The 20482-nt window shown below is 34.3% G+C and overlaps 1 long non-coding RNA gene across 1 annotated transcript in view; it reads left to right on the top strand.

Annotated features, from left to right (window-relative positions):
* Nucleotides 1-3870: 3870 nt before the first annotated feature.
* Nucleotides 3871-20482, top strand: part of LOC149561634 (uncharacterized) — a 29703-nt gene continuing 13091 nt past the window's right edge. Inside the window, exons 1-2 of the long non-coding RNA XR_016363456.1 lie at nt 3871-4186; nt 4868-4984. This is a non-coding gene — a long non-coding RNA (uncharacterized LOC149561634). The remainder of the gene's footprint in view (nt 4187-4867; nt 4985-20482) is intronic.

The following is a 20482-nucleotide window of genomic DNA, read 5'->3' as shown; positions in this document are numbered from 1 at the left end:
CTAGAGTGGTGACTGATATATGGATATATTTTATGAAGTGATAGATACAAAGAAAAAATGTGTTCATTTATGTTGGCAATTTACTGTGACTCATAGCTAGATAAAAAGAGAAGAAGTGTTCTTTGATGTTGGTATTTTACGGTGACTCTTAACTACTTTTACATCATAATGTAGTTGATTGTCTCTAAAAAAGGAATCTATGGCTATGATGGTAAATCATATAAACTCAATGCAAATGGATGTTATGCAAACTCAATCGCACACAAAAAAAAAAACACATCATACAAATGCCAATCAAGCGCAAAAATTCACATAACCTACCTCTTCCAATGGTATTAATGTGATAAGATTTGGGCTTCTTTAATACATGACAAGATTAATCAACACCCATTAAGAATGAATAAACATTATACAATACATAAATTGGGTAAAATGTCTTAAGCTACAATGTGAACTACCAAATTTAGAATATAATACTGAAAAAATTTAGATTAGTCAATTATTAGAAGAGCAAGACAATTTCAATAGGAGGCTGACTTGGGAAACAAACATGTTCAACTAACACAATATGGAATGAAGAGGTGAGACATATAACATAAAGTTTTCTCATTGACTCCTTCTAGCGTATATTTCACTAGGAGCTTAATTGGGAGAAGTTGTATTGTATTTTTTTGTAGTTGTTGTTTGAGATTAGACCTTTTAGTGGATATAAGTTAAGGGGACCTTGGGTTATGCAACATTCTAGCAATGTTGCCACCATTTGTGGGGCTATAGCTATATTCAATAAAGGATTATTTGGAATTTTTGTTGTAGGTGGGCATCACACATTTAGGGCACGACAAGAGACAAAATATATATTCACTCTTAAATAGTAAAGGACTAAGTCATATTCATACTTTCTTCACTTTGGGGGGTCAAATTCATTTTTCCCTTTCTTCCTTCTTTAATACTGCAAAAAAAACCCATCAATCGCAAGGATAAGAAACCATAAATGTAGAAAATAGATCAGAGTCTACAATTTCCATTCGTTACTGCTTTAGATATCATATGAAATGAAATGGGCATGTAAGCAGTTCAATAAACTAGAAAGACATTGTGTAAAGATGAGGGTATGAAATGGATGATTTTGGAGTACTGGTCCATACAGATAGTCAACCTTGAGTAGGCACATATCATCGGTTGAGATCAAATTGGGCATTTGTAAAATATCAGTACAAAAATGTCAAACCTTTTTGTCAAACGATTGAAAGAACAATTTTAAAGATACACACTTTAGACTCAATCATCTCCAACACTATATCTTACCTCTGAAGTTCTTTCCCTAATACATGCATAGATTAAGGTGCTACAATGATGAATCAATGCTCATAAGGAGGAATACACACAAACCAGGAGCAATTTGCAATTAGACCTGGGAGGCAAAAAAACACATACCCATGCAAGTCTAAGAGATTGAACATAAAATAAAATAAAAACATATGAGGGCACTAAATAGTGGTTTGTGTTGATCATACCTATTTGCTCGATGACAATGCACTTAATCCCTCTCTCCCAATGAAATGAATTTCAACTTTGTTGTTTGTTTATATCTTATGTTTGTTGAAATTTAGACAATAAGCTTAACTTACATCGAAATTTCGACAACAAACTTATATAAGGTTAAAATTTCAACTTTTTTGGGACATATATAAGTAAAAAAAATGAAAATTACAAACCAAAATGACCTTTGGTGAAAAATATTGGTCGAAAATCAAGGATAAATGTACTAGGGTAATAATAATAAGTCATCAATTTTAAATTTTAAAAAAATTAAATAAAAAAAATATAAAATTTATATACAAAATAAATAGGAAAATATTAAAATAATATTTTATTTAAAACTATATTTAATATTTATTTAACACTATATTTAGACAATTGACATGCTTTTTTATGCTCCCCTATGCAAAATGCATATTCAATAATTTTTTAGGTGTAAAGTGAAAATTTAAACGAGTTTTGAGTCCACTTGCTCATATTACCAAACTATCACCGGGCATTCCATGGAACTATTTAACAAACATAAACACACTATTTGAGGGGAAAAAAGACAAACCGTTCAAAATACATGAATGAAAAAAAAGGACCGTTTGAAAAATCAAGATTCAATTTATTTTGTTATATGAACAAGGGGTGCATGCACCAAAGTTCTTGCCTTCATGATTTTATGGTTGATTGAAGTAAGTTTTGGTTAAAATATAATGTATTTAATTTAATAAAATAACAAATAAATAATAATGAAAAATATAATATTATAGTGTTAAACTAAATTAAATTACAGAGTATAGTTAGTATATTATTAAATTATATAACTGCAATGATATATATTAATTAAAATAGTAAAAGAATATATAAATAAACATTATAGTATCATGCTAAATTAAAATTAGATGACATTGTAAAGAACATTTATCATACCAAAGATATTTATCAACTAATTATATATAAGATATAGATAAAATTATATAATTTTAAAAAAAGAGAGTTAAATTGATTAATTTTAATGATTAAATTGTTTGATATATCTTGTTTAAGCGATAAATTCATCCCACTGAAGAAGCTAGACAATATTCTTAAGCTTAAATCTAATGCATAAAAATAAATAAACATAAATTAATTTAAAAATAACATTTATGCTTTAAAAAAACCAAACACACTTATAATAAATAAAGTTGATAATATACCAAGCTAAACAATTTGAACTTCATTAAAATTGATACAAAATTAGTATTATGTATTTTAAAGTATAAATTAAAAATATCAATATAATAAAAATTATATATGTTAAATAAATGTATAATCAATAAAATTATATATAAAAATAAAAAATAAAAGGAAATCTATTAAAAGCATTGGTTTAGATATGTAAAAATAAAAATAATTAAATTCTAAATTAAACTTATATATAAATTAAAATTAAAATAAATATGAAATTAAACTATATAAAAATTAATTTTTGAAATTTGACAATTTAAAAGAGTTAAAATGTCTATATTTGATTAAAATATCTATATTTGAATAACATTTTACAAATTACAAAAATAAACATCAATTAAAATTGATTGTCTTTTTAAAAAAAAGTTTATCTACTTGTCACAAATGTGGAAAAAATAAAATTGAAATTAATAGATTCATTAAAAGAGGTGTTAGAAAAATGATTATCTTTTTAAAAATTTTATTCACTTGTCACAAGAAAAGATAAAGTTGAAGAAAATTGAATTTTTTCATTGCCTTTTTCATCATGAGCCAATAAATTTTTAAAAATATTGTATTTTTAAATTCTAAAAAATATGCAAATTAATAAACTTTTTGCAAACATTAGTGTATCAATGAAATTTTTAGATTATAGAACTAATATGAACTTGCTGATTCCACTAGTTTTGCCAAAAGGAAGAACTAAAAATGATTATCTTTAAAAAAAAATTTATCCACTTGTCACAAGAAAAGATAAACTTGCAATTAATGCTTGTATTAGAGGTGTTGAAAAAAATAGTTATTTTTGCTGGAGAAAATTAAATTTTTTCATCATGAGCCAATAAAGTTTTAAAAATATTGTATTTTTAAATGTTAAAAAATTATGCAAATTGATAAACCTCTTGCAAACATTAGTGTAATTTTTAGATTAATTAATATCGAACTTGGTAATTCTACCAGTTTCTGCCAAAGGGGAGGAACTAATAACGGTATTCGGAGGAGCGTGTCCTAACTGCACTCAAATTACAGTCGGAATGGCTGTTGAAAAAAGCCGTTCAATGCCGAAAAAAGCAGATGGCCGTTGGTAAAATTAATTCACTTCCTTTAAATAGGGGAGTACTTGTGAGGCAGGGCAGATTGTAGCTTGTTCCTCCTCTTTTTCTTTTGCTTGATTTGCCTGCAGTTGTGTCCTTTTGGCGTGACCATGCCTCTTTCTGAGTTTTTGTTTCGAATGTTTACTTTCTATTCTTTGATTTTGCTTCGAATGCTTACTTTCTATTCTTTTTTATTTTGCTTTTTGTGTCCGAATTCCAGTTTAGTTGGTATTTTGCGTATTTTCTTGTGTCTGTTGGTGGTCATTTTTTACTTGGCCTGGAGGTGGACAGCTGCAAGAACTCTACGTTCTGGAGTGGCTGATTGGAGAGGCGGACAGCTGCAAGAACAAAAATAACGAGTACATCTTATACTCTGCTCTCTCTTTTTCATTTGATTTTGAATAATGTATATATATGCTTTAAGTAGTTCGTTTACAAAGGAGTTTGCTATAAAGTTGAATGGCGTAACCATTAAATTTAGCAGCAACTCCTATTAATCATGCAAGGTATTGTTAGGGTTCCTCGTTAGCACCTGTATTGAAGGTATTCAATGGACTAATTACTTTGTGTTCCATGGCCATGTTGCGATAAAAAAGGGGCGATAAGTTGGGTCCCGGTAGACAAATTTTACCGAAATAAAAAGATTCCCAGTCTTCTCAATGGCTGGCTCTTCCAGCTGCAAAATATCAGCAAAATGCTTTCAGTGTCTGGCTTCCTCATGTGCCCACCTCTACTTGCTTTTGCACTCTTCATATCTTTTCTCACAACACCTAAAAATTTATTCAGTGGGGAAATGGATATAATTGACCATGCTTATGTTGATGCCCTAACAGTGAAAGCTTATTTTGGTAGCCGAAGGCAAATCCAATTAAGTGAAAGCCTAGTTTGGATCTTCGTAATTCATCTCTTTTTTTGGGTTGGCCGACTTATGTCTTTGTTTTGGGTGTCTCTGTATTTTTTATAATAGTAATTTTGGGTTATCTGACTTATGTCTTTGTTTTGGGTGCTTGAATTCTCATCTTAATCTTGCTCTTTTGCAGACATCCATTGAGAAAGGTGGCATGAAAGAAGTGCCACACACTTCAGATGGTTTGATGCTGGCAGTTGATGAGTTTCTCCCTGGAGAATTCCTTGGATAGCTAAAAGTTTTATGGATTGTAAGTTGACTAATTACCTTAACCTTTGATTCTTTTAGTTTTGGAGTTAATGCTGTGTTGACAAGCAGAGATACCCAGAAATATGTGGTGTGTTTTAGATACTGGATCTTGTTAGGACAGATAATAATATCTTTAAAAAGTAATTTTAAGTTGGTGGGTGTTTTCATTTTAACATTTACTCAAGAGATTTATCATCCTTTATATAAACTGTTCAATACTTTAGGGATATGGGCAAAAGATACACATGCCTCAACCCAGCTGCTTCTCTAGGAGAAAGGATACAACTTAACCCAGTCATCTGATTTTTAATTTTTTTGGTTGTCATGATATTCCTTACCACACTGGATTGATCCAAATCTTATTCTTTTTGGTACTTTCAACCTTAATCTGGTTGTTGTCATACCATATCTTAACATAGAAGGCCTGAAAAGGTAAGACAAAATAGCAGGGATTTCATTGAATCCTTTCTAACATCCATTTAAAATGTTAATTGGTTTTCTTTACCTGTATTTTTTTTCTTTTAGCATGGCCATGTCTCTTTTGTTTTCATTTTGTTCTATAAATTCTAATTTTGTGTAATTGTCGTATGCTTTTTTTTGTATTCCTAAACTTCGTGTTTTAAACTTTTATTAGCAATCTAATATAATTTATAGATTAAAATAAGTCACGGAAGAGCACAAATCCTGTGATGGAAGGGCTTCAAGACTGATTTAGGATAGAAACAATTAACCCTAAATTCCTGTCTCAGTTTATACTTATAGTTGACCTCAGTGATATCCGGTCAGCTAACAATTAACAAATCTAATTTGCTTGTCAGGAGGCTGGCTTTATTCAGGTAGACTTCAGAGCCTAGTGATTATTTAGTATTTGCACTAAGTTATCCAACTAGAGTTAGTAATTCTTGGTAGATGTGGTGGTATCCTCTACATCATTTTGTATTTTGAAATCCTCGACACAGTATCTAGAAAATTAGTTTAACACCCAAAGCATTATATATTAACTATTTAATATTTTCTCTCTGGTCATGGGGCAGAGCCAGAGGTGATGGCAATCATTGTGAGAGCAATGGAACCATTTTAACTGCATTCGAACAAAGATGATTTTAATAGAGTTAACAGCCGCCAACATCCAATAGGCACACCAAATGGCATATGCATTTTTTATTATTGGAGGTCTTGGTAGGACATTTGACTCAAACAGGACCTTTAAACATTATCTAAAGACAAAAGGATAGACCGTTTTGTATTTAAGAGTTTTTTCTTATTCAGACAATTATTCCTTGCTCAACAACAATAAGGATGGGGGAGTTGGAGACAAATTTATATAAACCTTGGATATGGACATTTGGAAATTACGATATTATTTTGCTCCTAAAATTGAAAATATACTCCCCAGTATAAGTAGCTAAAGGAAGAACCTTCAAAGATTAACAAATCAGAAACTCCATTAAACATGGTTTGGGATATTTATTTACTTCTGAAATTGACAATATACTCCCAGTATCAATGGCTTAAGATCCCCCAAAGGTTAACAAATCAAAAACTTCAAGTTGACGCTACTTTTGCAGATCATGTTTTTGCGTATGAGAGATTTAAGGTTGGAACAGATGTGCTTCATAACATAATGAATGAGGAGTGCACATCTGTGGTTAAATCATCTCCTCTAGTGTACTTAAGGAGCTGCTCTAATTAATTATAGACTTATGCACACTACAATTGGCCGCTCTATAACTTCAGTAAACAAAATGAAGTTGACAAGATGGGTAGTAGTTGGGAAATGATATACACCTTGATTAGAAGTTTTCTCATCGTGGAATATCAAGTCATGTCATGTGTATTTCTGAAAAGATGATGCCCAGAAGTTAGAACCCATGACTTGTGCTATATTGGTATAATGATGAGAACCCATGGTAATAATGAGCTGGTTGGCTGTTCATATTGATGAAAACAAATGAAAGCTCCGTGATAGTTAGGCGATAAGGTAGCGAGTAAAACTCTTCATGGAATATCAAGTCGTTTACTATTAAAACAATGCCATAGAAGGAAGAGGATATCAACAGGATGTAAGAGCAAGAGTAGATGCAGCAATAGGGAAAAACACTAAACTATTAACTCTCATGAAACCCTGCCAAGTGTCAGCAAAAGACAATTGTATTAAACAATTAGCAACACAATAAATTTAGCTGTACTTTTAAATTTAAATGTAGGTATACTTTTAAATGGGTTTAATTCTCTTGAAATCCTGCCAAATGTCAGCAGAAGATTGCAAACAAGAGGGTAATCAATGCTAGCAGAAAAAGGTGGGCAGCTGGAAGTTGACACATTTCTTCTGTGAATAAGTTATCAATTTTCTCTGTTGGAGAAAACAATGTGGCAAGGACCTCGTAAAAAATGTGTCAACCACTAAGGAAACAAATGGAAAACATAAAATGAGTTGCTCCTACAATGGAAAATCCTCCCAGAAGTTCCTAAAATCATGCTTTTAAGAATGTTTCTGAGTAGACTTATGTTGCAGAAATCATTAGTGAAGTTATTATAATTTTTGAAAGTTAATGAATATTGGTTGAAGTCAGACTTTTACATTGTACAAGTGGTCATTTAGTCAAAGTTATTGTAACATGGTTATTTAGTCAAAGTCATTGTAATGTGGTTGCATGTTTGTAATTTCATGCGAAATTTTTGTAATAGATTGTCTTGAGTCACTTTTTGTAGTATTGAAATCTGGCTATTTGAGTTGCAACTACCAATGTAAGCTAATTATTTAACTTGTTTGATGATTCATTTGTCTAATTTTTTTCTATTGATGTCATTTTTGTAATTTCATGAAAGATTCTTATGGTAGATTGTTTTGAGTTACTTTTTGTATTATTGAAATCTATCTATTGAGTTTCAAATTTGAATATAGTTTAAGTATTAACATATTTAATGTTTTCTTGTCTATTTTTTTTTTGCTGATATAGTTTGTAGAGATCATGGTGTTTGGTTTAATTTGTAATCTATATTCATTTCTGATTCTCTTTCAAATCCATGCTCTTGTTGAACACTGATCTTTGCTTTACCCAATTTATGTTTAGGTTTGTGCTTGTTAGTTCATCCTCCTTAAATATGAAAGCTTAGTTTTAGGTCTTAACTATTGGCAATATGATATTTGCATATAGGGAAAAACAGTTATTTACATAATTACATGTATGTAAATCTTCCCATGAGATCTTGTAGTGCAAATATATTTTTAAATTTTGTTTGCTTTAGGTTTAATTCAATCTCAAGGAACCCTTGTAATTTTAAGAATGGTTCTACCACATATATTGTTCTGAAATGATAAGTAATGATAGAGATATGAAATATATCTTGTTAAGTTATTGGGTCTACCATATACATTGTTCTGATTTGAGTTGTCTGGAAACAAACAAATTGAAACACTACATGTTTTTTAAGGGATGGTAGCTGAATAGAATTAATAATTTAATTGTAATGGGATGAAATTCTAAGTAATGATAGAGATATGAAATTTATCTTGTTTAGTTATTGGCACTATTTATTTTCTATTTGAAACTAGCTCGGTGGTAGAGATAGAGTTAAAGGTTGGAATCTTCCACAATCCTCAATAATTGTGAAAACAAATAAAATGAGAAAATTGTGTTCTTCAATCTTTTAGACCTACTTTGGAACAAATTGTCAGGAGATAGAGCTGTTAGTAGTTCTAAACGAGTGATTCCTTACAACAATAGATGTGGTTTGGTGATGGTCTACATGTGTATCAAACCTCATATTTAGTTACTAACTCAGTTGGGTTGTATATGTATTGTACTATACTTATAGTCATTGGCCTTGTTCGCTTATGATTTGACAAAATTTCAACTACCTTTTACAATGTTAGAAAACCTAGGAGTTAGCTAAAAACCATTGTGGGTATTCTAAAAATCAAAATAAAAGGACCAACAAGACCTTGAAGTCTTCTCCACTTGTCTGATAACATCAAGATTTGGCTTCTTTTCATGTGTATTCATCTTGACTACCTCCATACCTTGGAATTGTACTTTCTTTTTTGGTTCCCATTTCTTATTCTTACTGTCTTTGATTTTGACTATCCCTGGATTATCTTCTTTATTCCCATCATCCATTTTATTAGTTATGTCCTTGATGAAAATACTAGATGCTTTTCCAACATTATTGTTTATTGTTCTATTTCTGAGATTTATGAGTTATGTCCTTGATGAAAACACTAGACGCTTTTCCAACATTATTGTTTATTGTTCTAATTCTGAAATTATAGGTGTTGTGAACTTGGGCAACCATCTCAGTGGTTATTCTATCAATTTCCTCATTAGATGGCTTTCTCAAATTCATATGCTCAACATCTGATATCATGTTGCACATCTTATCATCATCTTGATCTTCATCATCTGAAAATACTTGCTGATGATGCAGTTGATACATATTTCTCTAATTATTAACATCAATTTCAAATTCTTCTAGATTAGATTCTTCACCATTGTCACATAAATTAATCATATTACATTTCACATCTCCATGGTCCTTCTCGCCTTCTTTAGGATGTGCTTACTGGTTTGAGGAGATTGGCATATAATACACCAAGGCATGTCCTCCATCATATTTACAGAATTTCTCTGCAGTGGGTTTAGTATATCTTTATCCTTTTGGCCTTGGGTAGAGTTAGGAATGGGCTTACCATCCTTCCATTGTGTGTTATAAGGGTAGTTTTGCAATCTGGTCTGCTTGTTGTAATTGTTATTGAATTGAGAATTCTCACCAGAATTGGACTTATTTGCATGGTTGATTGGTGGGTTCAAGTTCTTAAGAAAATTTAAAACTTGATCCATCTTGTGATCCTAAGGCTTCTTTGTAATAGGTTTTATCGCCTTCTTTTCTATTACCCCTAGGATTGAACAACTTTGGATCATCTCTCCTTCCAAGTTTACCAGATGCTTCTCTATTGTTTTCAATGTTGACAACTACCTTGAAAGCATCACTCAATGTTCTGGGATCTTTATCTCTCAAAGTATAGGCCATCTTGTTGTCAAAAACATTGAAATATGTAGTGAGACACACATTCTCACCTAGTCTCATGACTTGACACAATTTATACATTCCCTTCTGAAATCTTACATTAAAATCAAATGTTGACTCATTTGGATTGTTCTTTATGTTATTGAACTCATTTAACATAAGAATTGTGTTAGTGTTATCACCATATTGCTCCTTAAAAAGCTTCTCTAAATCATCCCAAGAACCAACATTGTCATCAGGTAAACTTTTGAACTAGTCTCTTGCATCCTTAGTGAGTGAGTGAATAAACAACTTCATCACCACATCTTCATGTTCCACTTCATAATCATTGAACATATCAGTAAACTTTCTAAGATGTTCTTCAACAATTATAGCATATAGCATTGTTTCCTGAGAATTTAGTGACCTTATCTCTTAGGGATCGTTTGGTTGGTGGAATATGATTTTGGAATTGGAATCTGGAATACTGGATTTGGGATTCTGGAACCTAAAATCTAGATTATGATTTTGGGATTTGATTTGAGATCGTTTGGTTCACCAATAATTCATTATTAGAATACACATTTTCTCTGTTTGGTTTACCAAGAATTTGTTATGAGAATTCAAATTATCATCACAAGAAAAGCTTTGTACTCAAAAGAGAAAAAGAAAGAGATCAACCCAATGCATAAACAAACATTGCAATGGTGAAGCTCTTATCCCCAACATTTGCAGGGTAGATGGTGAATGATGACTTTGCCATAAAATTTAGATCAATAACAACTGGAGAGTGAATCAACATGCATAGAGGCACCGCTAAAGCCCTGGTGTCAACCTCCCCATGGTACAACATTGATAGGGTGAAATACTTGGGACCCCTCTAGCGAGCCCCCCTCTTACCTCATCGACGAGTTCCCCAATGACTACAGCTGGGACACTGACGACTTATCAATGGATCCAGAGACATTCATGAAGAGCAGAGTGCTAGAGGTGATTCATAGTTGGTGGGCCATGTTGGGAGCTTTCAGATACTTCCCAGAGTTGTTGAGTCAGAACATAGTGAAGTTTGGAGAGGTAGTATTGTTCAAGGCGGGCGAGGGCAAGCTAGACTATTTGAAATATTCATCGAAGAGACCTTGGTAGAACAAGTGAGTAGCCATGCGGATCTCAGAAAAATTTCAATCCAATTATTATGTAGTGCTCATTTTGGGCAAATTAGGATTAAAATGAGAATTAGAGCAATTCCATCTATTTAGATGGAAGATCGAATTTGGGTTTTGAGGGGTAAATGGGGATACCAAATCCTATTTTTTTCTAATTCCAATTTTGATTTTGCGCACCCAAACAACAGATTCAAAAAATTTAAGAATCCCAAATGCCTATTCCATTATAATGTCGTCAACGAAATGGGCCCTTAGTTCATTTGAGATTGCATGAGGAAAACCTGGGATACCTACAAAGGTCATTTGTTTGTATCTTTCTATGTAGATAAGTCTCTTTTGGAAACCTAAAACATTTGAACTACTAGGTCTTGCCCCTTGGTTTGGTGCAAGGATTTGAACTTGTTAAGTAGCAAATGTTTCACTAGCATTCATGGAAGAAGCTGGAATTGACTGAGATAAGTTTTGGCTAGCCACTATAGGTCCACAAACTGGAATAATAGGCACTGCTTGTGAGGGCTGGTTTGGCCAGGATGTTAGGTGAGAGGTGGACTTAAGGAAATGTATCTTTCTTTTTGTCTCTGCAGGCTGAGCTTCGTTTTCAACTTTCTCAAGCTCTTTAGCCAGATCTTCCCTTTCTTTCTTTGCTCTTTCCAATTCTAAATTAGGATTTGACATGATAGGGCTCTTAGAGGGAACTTGGGGCCAATTGATCTGTATCCCTACAATCTTTTGTTTTCCTTTATGAGGGCTCTTACTAGTTAGATCTATAAAGTTCTCCTCTATAGGTTTGTAGGGATAGACTTGTGAGATTACATGTTCTTCCTTTTCTTTCAGCAAGCATTCTTGGTCTTGGATCTTTGACCTTATTTCTCCAACATCTCCAAAAACATCTAAATACAAAGCAGAAGATCTCTCTTCTAATTTTTTGTTTTTCTCTTTCAGATCCTCCATTCTTCTAAGAAAAGATTCTCTTTTTATGAGGGCATTCATGGTCATAGCTTCCTTTCTCGTTTCCAAACTAATGCGCATGGCATCCTCTGCAACTTTCTTTCTAAGGATTTCAATTTCTGACAACAACTCATTAGGGTCTGTAGAGGTGGTCACTGATTGTACTGGATCATCTAAATCTATGAGGTTTCTCTCAATATATGGGATTTGTCTAGGATTTGGTCTAGTATTTAGAGTGTTTTTATAACCCCACCTTTGATTCACTTCATAGCAACATTAGTTTTCATGTCAATCACCTCTCGCAATAAGGCCAATTTCTTTGTTAGGCTCTTTGATGTTTTGTACATCGAAGTCTGGTGACTTGACACTGCTTCTCTCAATCTGTCAATGTCTAACAATAGGTTTCCAAGGTTCTCAATGAGAGGGGGACCTTTGGCTTTCATTTCATTGATCCAGGGATGACCAATTTGACCAAATTGCCTCTCCTGCTATAGCTTAAGTAGCAAATTCTTGTTCTCCTTTGCACTTGGGTCGAATGTGTTTGTAGAGGTGCTTCCAAGTGTAGCTTTGATGTAATTCATCAATTCCTTATTTGAGGCTTTGAGTACCTCTTTCTGATCTCAATTCATCCAGTCTATCCTCAATCTTCTCATTTATTGATTTCCAGATGTTGACCATAGAATCATGCACTAAAATTCCTATGTCAACCATTCTAATATGCAAATCATTAGTGGTTAGCTCACAAAACTTTCCCTCCTTCTAAGGTTCTGCAATCTCCACTAGCATATGACTAGTAGAGGAATTTGTGGCCAATGCTGCTATACTCTTTTGCTTCTTTGCCTTCTTTGGTGCTAGCTGAGCTAAAGTTGCTTGCACAATAAGGTCCTTAAATGGAGCACTTTCCTCACATCTTCTCTTCTTCTGATCAATAGTCTCTTCCAACCGAGATTCAGTTGAAAGGACATTGAGTGCTGACTGGAGAGTTGTAGGATCAAACAACTTCCTCGCAATTGGAGGGGTTATCTTGCTTTGGTTAGCAATAGGGAAAGAAGTTTCCTTTGTAACTTAGAGGGCTAGAGTGTCACCTTGTTGGGATGGTTCCTTCTCTTGGCCATCCAAAGGGTTATTGTCACCATCGAGGTTGATGACTGGCACCAGGGAGGAGGGATTGGCTATTGATTTCTCCTTCTCCTTTTCTTGTTCTTTGTCTTTCTCTCCATCCCTGACCTTTCCCATATCAAGAAGAGATCCTCCTCCATAGGTTGGAGTGATTTGATCATTCTTTTCAGGAGGTTGGTCTCCTCCACCAACAGATTGTGCTGGTATGGCTAATGTTGATGTAGCAACAGTTGTGGATGTAGCAGCAGTAGATTGAGTTGTACTAGAAGCTACTCCACCTCTAGAACTTGCAGTTCCACTTCTCTTCTTCCTTGCTCTAGTCCAATTCACCCATTTGTCCATCCTCTTGATAATACCATGCATCAGGACTTCCATCGTGTTAATAATAGGACCTTAAGGTGGAGTTGACACTATAGGAGTGTCCTTAATTTGCTCCTAAGTTGAGGGATGCATGTAGGAGCCATCATTTGCAAGATCACTAACATCAATAGTGTCATTATACAACTTAATTCCATCTATTGTTAACCTGGATCAGTACCTTTCTTTGGTTTGGTGTTCATTGTAACACTCAGCCCAATAGTCTTCAATACCCAGAACATGCCTATGAGCGTACCGTAGCTTCAAATGATCTTTCACAAAGTTAACAGGGTCATATTGGGGTCTTATTACCTCATCATCAATCAAATTAATTTTGCTCTCAAAGGCTTTAACTAAATTCTAAGCATTAGATCTTGAGGCACAAGAATAGGGTCCTACCACTATTGGAAAAGGAATCTTGGCTATCTTCTTCACATTAGAGCATAAGGTGTTCACCTCTAGTATTTTCCTACACAATTCAACAAGAACTATCTTATCTTCAGGATACCTAGGGAGCCTCTTGGGAAAGCCATCAAATGCACCAATTTTGAGGTAGGAGAAAGATGGAAATTCTATGAAACAACATCCAAATTGGCTGATCGTTGGTATGGCCTCTAGTGAGAATGTCCACTTAGGGCACCCTTTCAGTTCCCGACACAACCTCATTATGAAGGCATCATTTACCTTTACATATGCCTTGAAACTCCTTTGCAATTGGAGGTGAGGGTAGAATTCATACACCTTGGTGTTCTCATCATAATCTTCAATACTAGGAAGACTAGGCCAAAGATGATTGTGGCTAAGGCATATATTAAATATGAAGACATAAAGAACTGCCTGAATGCCTTTGCCAAATTTAGCCAGGAGGCAAGCTCTTCACATATAATTTGAGCCCAGTCAATTTGCAGTCCCTTAGCACAAATGGCTTGGACCAAGTAGAAATGATGCTCAATGAAATCCAGAATCTCCTCTTTTGCTTTCAATCTTAGCAACATTGCCAATATGTCCACAATTTCCCTCTTTAAATTTGTTCCAAAAAGAGTACTTGGCAGCTTACTCTTTTTGGAATGGGGTGTCTGAAACCAAGTTCTCTGCATGTCCTCTCTCCTTAGAGTCTTCTTCTCATTAAACATTGATGCAAAGGAAAAGAAATAAATGTCCCAATACTCTTCCTTTACTTGGATGCTGAATGCATATTGCATCAATTCTTTGTTTGCAAGCATAATAGATTGATCAGGTAGCAATATCTACTTTGTATTCGGATTGTCTCTTTCGATACATTCCTTTACCAATTTTGGCGCTTGCACAACCATGGGGAATCCGATAGCCTCAATTAATCTACTCTCATTCAATTTCTGAGTAATTGGATGGATAAGCTAGGTATTGAGTCTTCTTTGTAGATCGCTTAGGTCATAAAATTTGAAGTGTCAGAATAGTTCTTTAACTCACTCTCTAATCCAATTGGGCAATCATACCTTGCTTCTTTGATTTCCATTAGCTTATACTTTTACAGAGGAGACAAATTGCTTTAATAAAATAATCGTTACGACATGAAGAACTTTGTTTGGGGAAAATCCAATCATATAGACTTGGAAATTCAAACGTTGGTGCCACACAAATGAAATAACTCACAACTAACGGTCGTAATGGTTGGATTTGCAATAAATTAGATAAGTTAACAACTCTTGAAAACATTTTACTTCTACCCATTTCATGATTCATAAATTTGATGAACATAACATTCACTTAAATCTACTATACTAGCAAGATTATTCACTTACTGAATCAATTGATTTTGGCTTAATGGAAACTACCCTTTTTACTTTGGAATTCCAAACAAGGGTTTTCGCCACAATTCTTTATGTGCGGGGAAGGAAGCATGAACTTATCTTTCTATAAGCTTGCATTTTCCTTTGATTGAGGATCGCATCAGGAGTAATATTGCTTTCTTTTCCACACAAAGCTTTCCTTTGTATTTTAGTTGCAAAATGTATTTTCCACCTCAAAGGCTTGGACTATTATCTCCTTTAGCTGGGTTCACACTTCACAAACTATTCCACCGGGAACAACTTTGCGGTATTTCCAAAGAGTGTCCTTCCATCTGGATTTAGTATTTTCACATTTTTATATCTTTTGGAATAGAAGCTCCATACTTTCCTTCTAGATGGAAAGTACCATTGAGGCATATGTTTTTCGAGGATAGAAGTATTTTATTGATTTGGTTGGCTATTCTTTTCTTCTTCCCAACATTGCTTTGAAAATGAATTTGAAGACATTCGCATCCAAAGGGGAAGCAGTCAGATTGATGAAACTCTATTTCTATACACGAAAACAGATTCTGACTTTAGTTTGGTATTGTTACAGTTCCATGGCTATGGATCCTTGTCCTTCTGATCCTCTTATCATGAATCAACCTTTAAATGCACCTGGAGATGTCAACACATCTTGTTCTTTGGGATACTACTTGACAGAGTACGCTAGCAATGGGGATTTGACAGCACGGGCTAGAATCCAAAAGGAACACCATGCTAGCTTTAGAGGTTAATTGCAGAGTCAAAATAGGCTTCCTTCTCATGGGAAAGATGCTCAGGTAGAAATCCACCCAAGCCTAGATCACCTAAGACCTTGATGCAAGGAAACAACAAGAATCCCATATAGAGGTGTCGGGGGAAGCGAAAAATGGAAAACCCAGAAAGACCCAAAAGGCAAGCCTCGGGGTGCTTGATGAGAAGGGAGCCGCCTAGGGGATACCTAGACAAGGACAAAAACATATATGCAATGAAAGCTGACCAAGCTAGAGGCTTAAAAGGGAGGGACTGAAATGTGGCAATAGGAATCAAACTTTGTTGAGAGTGTTAACCTCTTCATTAATTGAAGCAAACTTAACAAGTAAATTTAATGTTCGATAATTGATGATAAATCTAACTGTAAAGTATTGATATATATATATATATATATATATATATATATATATATATATATAATATATCTTAGATTTTATTTTATCAAATGACAAAAGACTGATCATCATTATATATTTCGATTGCATGAAATACTATTCAAAGAAGTATCAGTTGTTCAAGTAGTATCGGTTCATAACAACACCGATCATATATTAGTTATCGGCAGTCATTGGTATCTGCTACTTGATTACTGTTATCAGTAGTTTCTTGCTTTAGAATGCATGACCACGTATGGTCATGCCCCGACATGGGAATGCCTTTTCCTTCACACACACACACACACACACACACACACTCACATATATTAAGTTCAATCTTCATCAAATCAATTCATATTTTCTTCACATGGTATTAGAGCCAAATTGGTAGAGAGATTACTAAAGTAATTTCCTAAAATAAAAGTGACATCATGTCAAACAATGTTAGAGTCGAGGATAGACTTGAAGGAGCAACAATTTTTTTCTCATGAAAAATTCAAATTACAACAATCCTTGAAGAATTAGAATTAGAATCATTCATTCAAACATTTCAATACTTGAAGACGAGGTAGAAAAGGCCACTTGGAAAAGACGAAATAACAAAGCCAAGAAGATCATTGTTGATTCAGTAAAAGATCATATTCTTCCTTCCATATCAAAACTCAAGAAAGCATTTAAAGTATTTAAAAAAATCAAGGACACATTTGATATCAACAACTCAAGTAGACTGCTTACATTGAAAAAATCAAGTTATGAATATAAAAATAAATAAAGAAGAGTCAATCTCATCCTACTTTGGAAGAAGTTTCAAAACAAAAAATCAACTATCATCTATTGGAAACAAAGTAGAAGATAAAGAATTATCTATAATTGCATTTAAATGATTATGTAATGTCCCCGTTTTTGGCAGGTCTACTCAATTGATGGGGTTAGCTCATCATAGCGACCCTCGTAAGCTGACAAGGTGTTTTGAGGGTCTCAGTTGTGGACTTACCATTTTTAGTAAGTCTATTTTGGTAGTTGCTATTTTTGGCAGTGTAGTGGGTGGCTTCAGCAGTTGGTCATCCCCTTCGGTTAATAAAATAATAATTGCATGAGCTCTTATTTATTTATTAATCATTGAGTTGCATTATTATAATAATGTTTATATTATTATAATAATGACTTTAAGAGATATTTCTAAAAAATGAGTTGAAAAGTTTCTAGTGTTAAGTTCTTTTGAGAAACTTCCACAATTTCTGAACTGGAGTTTTAAGGAAACTTTGGCCAATGAAAGCTTATAAATGAAAGCTCATTTCATTAGGAAAGGCATGCTTGAAAATATAATTGCTTTTATTGCCTTTATGGTTTTTCCTTGAGTTTGAATTGTGAGCCCTTGTTGAAGTATAAGGGTCTTTGGTTTCTGAAGTTTGAAGCCACTGCTGAAGTATAGTGTTTTCATTGGTCAAATTTCCTATCTATCTTTATCTATGTTTGGGAGATTGGCATTGTAATTTTGAGATTTATCATTAACAATTGTGCTGAGGTAAACAATTGTTGGAATTCTCCTACTGTGCATTACTATGGCTTGGAGACTCTAATAATAAAGGTTGATGTTTCTTGTTGAGAATTTACATTGTTTTTGCTAAGTGAATTGATATGGGGAGCCTTTGAATTTGCAAGTATTGGCAAGTGTGGTGGGACACAAGGGCAAATTTTTCATAGTGATTGGTCAACATCATCATGGGACCTACACGCCATCCTTAGTCCTGCATTTGAGAAAGCACGGTTGTGTGTATGCTGGCATGACACTAGACTGGGCTACAGCTTCAAAATTAGTTGCGTGGGAGATCAAACCAAGTTGTGGGAGGTAGCTGGAGTTGTATGATGTAGACGATAGCTGTTGGGAGTTGTGTTGAAGCTAAATTCATTACAACAAGAGGGAATTATGCATTCCTACAATTTGCAAATGGTGGAGTCAGCCACAAATGGACATTAGAGGGGACGTCTACATCAGTATATTCCTTCTAGGTTCTAATTATTGTTTAGAATTGTATTTAGATTATTGGCAAGGTAGTTCATCAGCTCAAATTTAATAAATTGACAAGCATTGTTTTGGAAAGGTTTATACTTTTGCAATATATGGTCTTGTTAATTATATATTTCAAAAAAATCAAAAGAATAGATATATGATAAAAAAATTAGAAAACTTTGAAATAATAATTTGTTCATCAAGATTTGAATTGGGATCCAGCTAGGGGTTTTTACAATGGTATCAAAGCAGTTTCCTACCAGCTTGTAGGAATTGGGCTCCAAATCAATTGTTAATGGTCATTATGTGATCTATTTTTTCTATCATGGTTGATGATAGGAGATTTGTCGAGTATGCACTATACCTGAAGAGGATGTCATTCTCCTCCCAGAGAATGAGAACTTGAGATTCAATTTGGTTCGGATGGTATTCTGGGTGGCTCTGGTGGCACTGGACTATGACCCACAGATACTGAGGTTGATAGAGATGCCTTGTAGGCATTTAGGAATATTGTAGCTAGACAACAACGGATGACAAATATACTGCAACAGTTGTCTAATACTCTGCAGTAGATAGCACTACCTCAAGGACAGAGTAGGGAGGGAGCTCGAGATGTTTCTATTGGTTCTTATAGATTTCAAGTCGAGGATAGAACTCGAGATGGTATTGGGTATAGAGATGCAAATCGGGTTTGAGTTGTGAGGATCGTGATGGATTAGTTGACAGAGATGACATACATATTGGCACTCATGGTAGGTAGCAGTGACCCACGTTTTTGTGACTTGAGTTGGATGTAGTCAGTATTGAGCCTGAGGTCACTCCTTTTGCTAATGATGTGTTGGCATACTTTACGGAGTGGGATGCTTTACCACAAGCTATTAAAGATCATTTGAATTTTGATAGTTTCCTAACTCAGAAATAGGAGCATTCAAGAGTGAGACCAAGACCTAAGAGACAATGACCTCGACAGACTGAGTTACAACAAGTTGCCAGTAAGATGATGTTGGAGCACTTTGATTGTACTGGGAGAGTTACAATTGGAGCTTGGATTCATAAGCTCGACACATATTTGGCTTTGTGTCCTATGTCAGAGGTGGATGCTATTAGATTTGGAGTGTTGCATCTAGACAGAGCTGCCCATGACAGGTGGTACCATGGGTTAGTTTTTTTGCAACATGATCAAATCACTTTCTATCAGGAGTTCGTGGATCGCCTGATTGAGAGATTAGATAGGGAAGATTTGGAGGTGTACTTCTGTGAGTTGGCTCAGCTGAAGCAGTCTGATGGATTAAAGCAGTCAGTCATGGTTTATGATATTTCAGAGCATAGATGAGTAATGCTATTTATGGAAGGATTGATTGAGCCATTCCATGTATGGGTGAAGTCATTGGACCCATCTTCTTTACAGGTAGCAATGTAGAAGGCACGGGACTTGGATTCCTCTTCTCGAAGCAAAGTTGCTTTGAAATCTTCTACTCTTCTACCTGATGATGAGTCCCCACCAATTATTGAGGAAAAGGGCAAGTTAGTGGGGAGATCTGATGTCACTTCGAGAGAGGATTTGAGGTGTCAGCTTTGCTTTTGGTGCCTTTCTCTAAAAGTCATACTTGTGCATTGACGCCAAAGGGAGCAGTGAATTGTGGTATGTGGTTTTACACTAATGAGATTGAGGATGAGCCATCACAACAACATGAGGGTGATGATGAAGATGGTCATACAAATGATAGAGTTTATACTGTGATGAGTATTTATAGGTTGGTATTTGACTCACATGTTTAGGATTTGTACCAGGTACAGAGTTGGTGTGAGCCTAAGCTGGATGTTCTGCAGGATTATTTGGTAGGCATAATGAAGGAGTGTGTTGAACCTACTAAGGATTTCTCTATTAGGGATGTTCTGACCTTTACATCACCAGTACAAGTTCTTGGTGTTGTGTTGTAGGTCATGTTATTG

The sequence above is a fragment of the Cupressus sempervirens genome, chromosome 4 (genome assembly GCF_028749045.1).
Source record: "Cupressus sempervirens isolate cs-2001-9-10 chromosome 4, ASM2874904v1, whole genome shotgun sequence".
In the NCBI taxonomy this organism is placed as follows: Eukaryota; Viridiplantae; Streptophyta; class Pinopsida; order Cupressales; family Cupressaceae; genus Cupressus; species Cupressus sempervirens.
The sequence above is the reverse complement of the archived record's forward strand: the minus strand, read 5'-3'. Positions and strand labels throughout refer to the sequence as shown.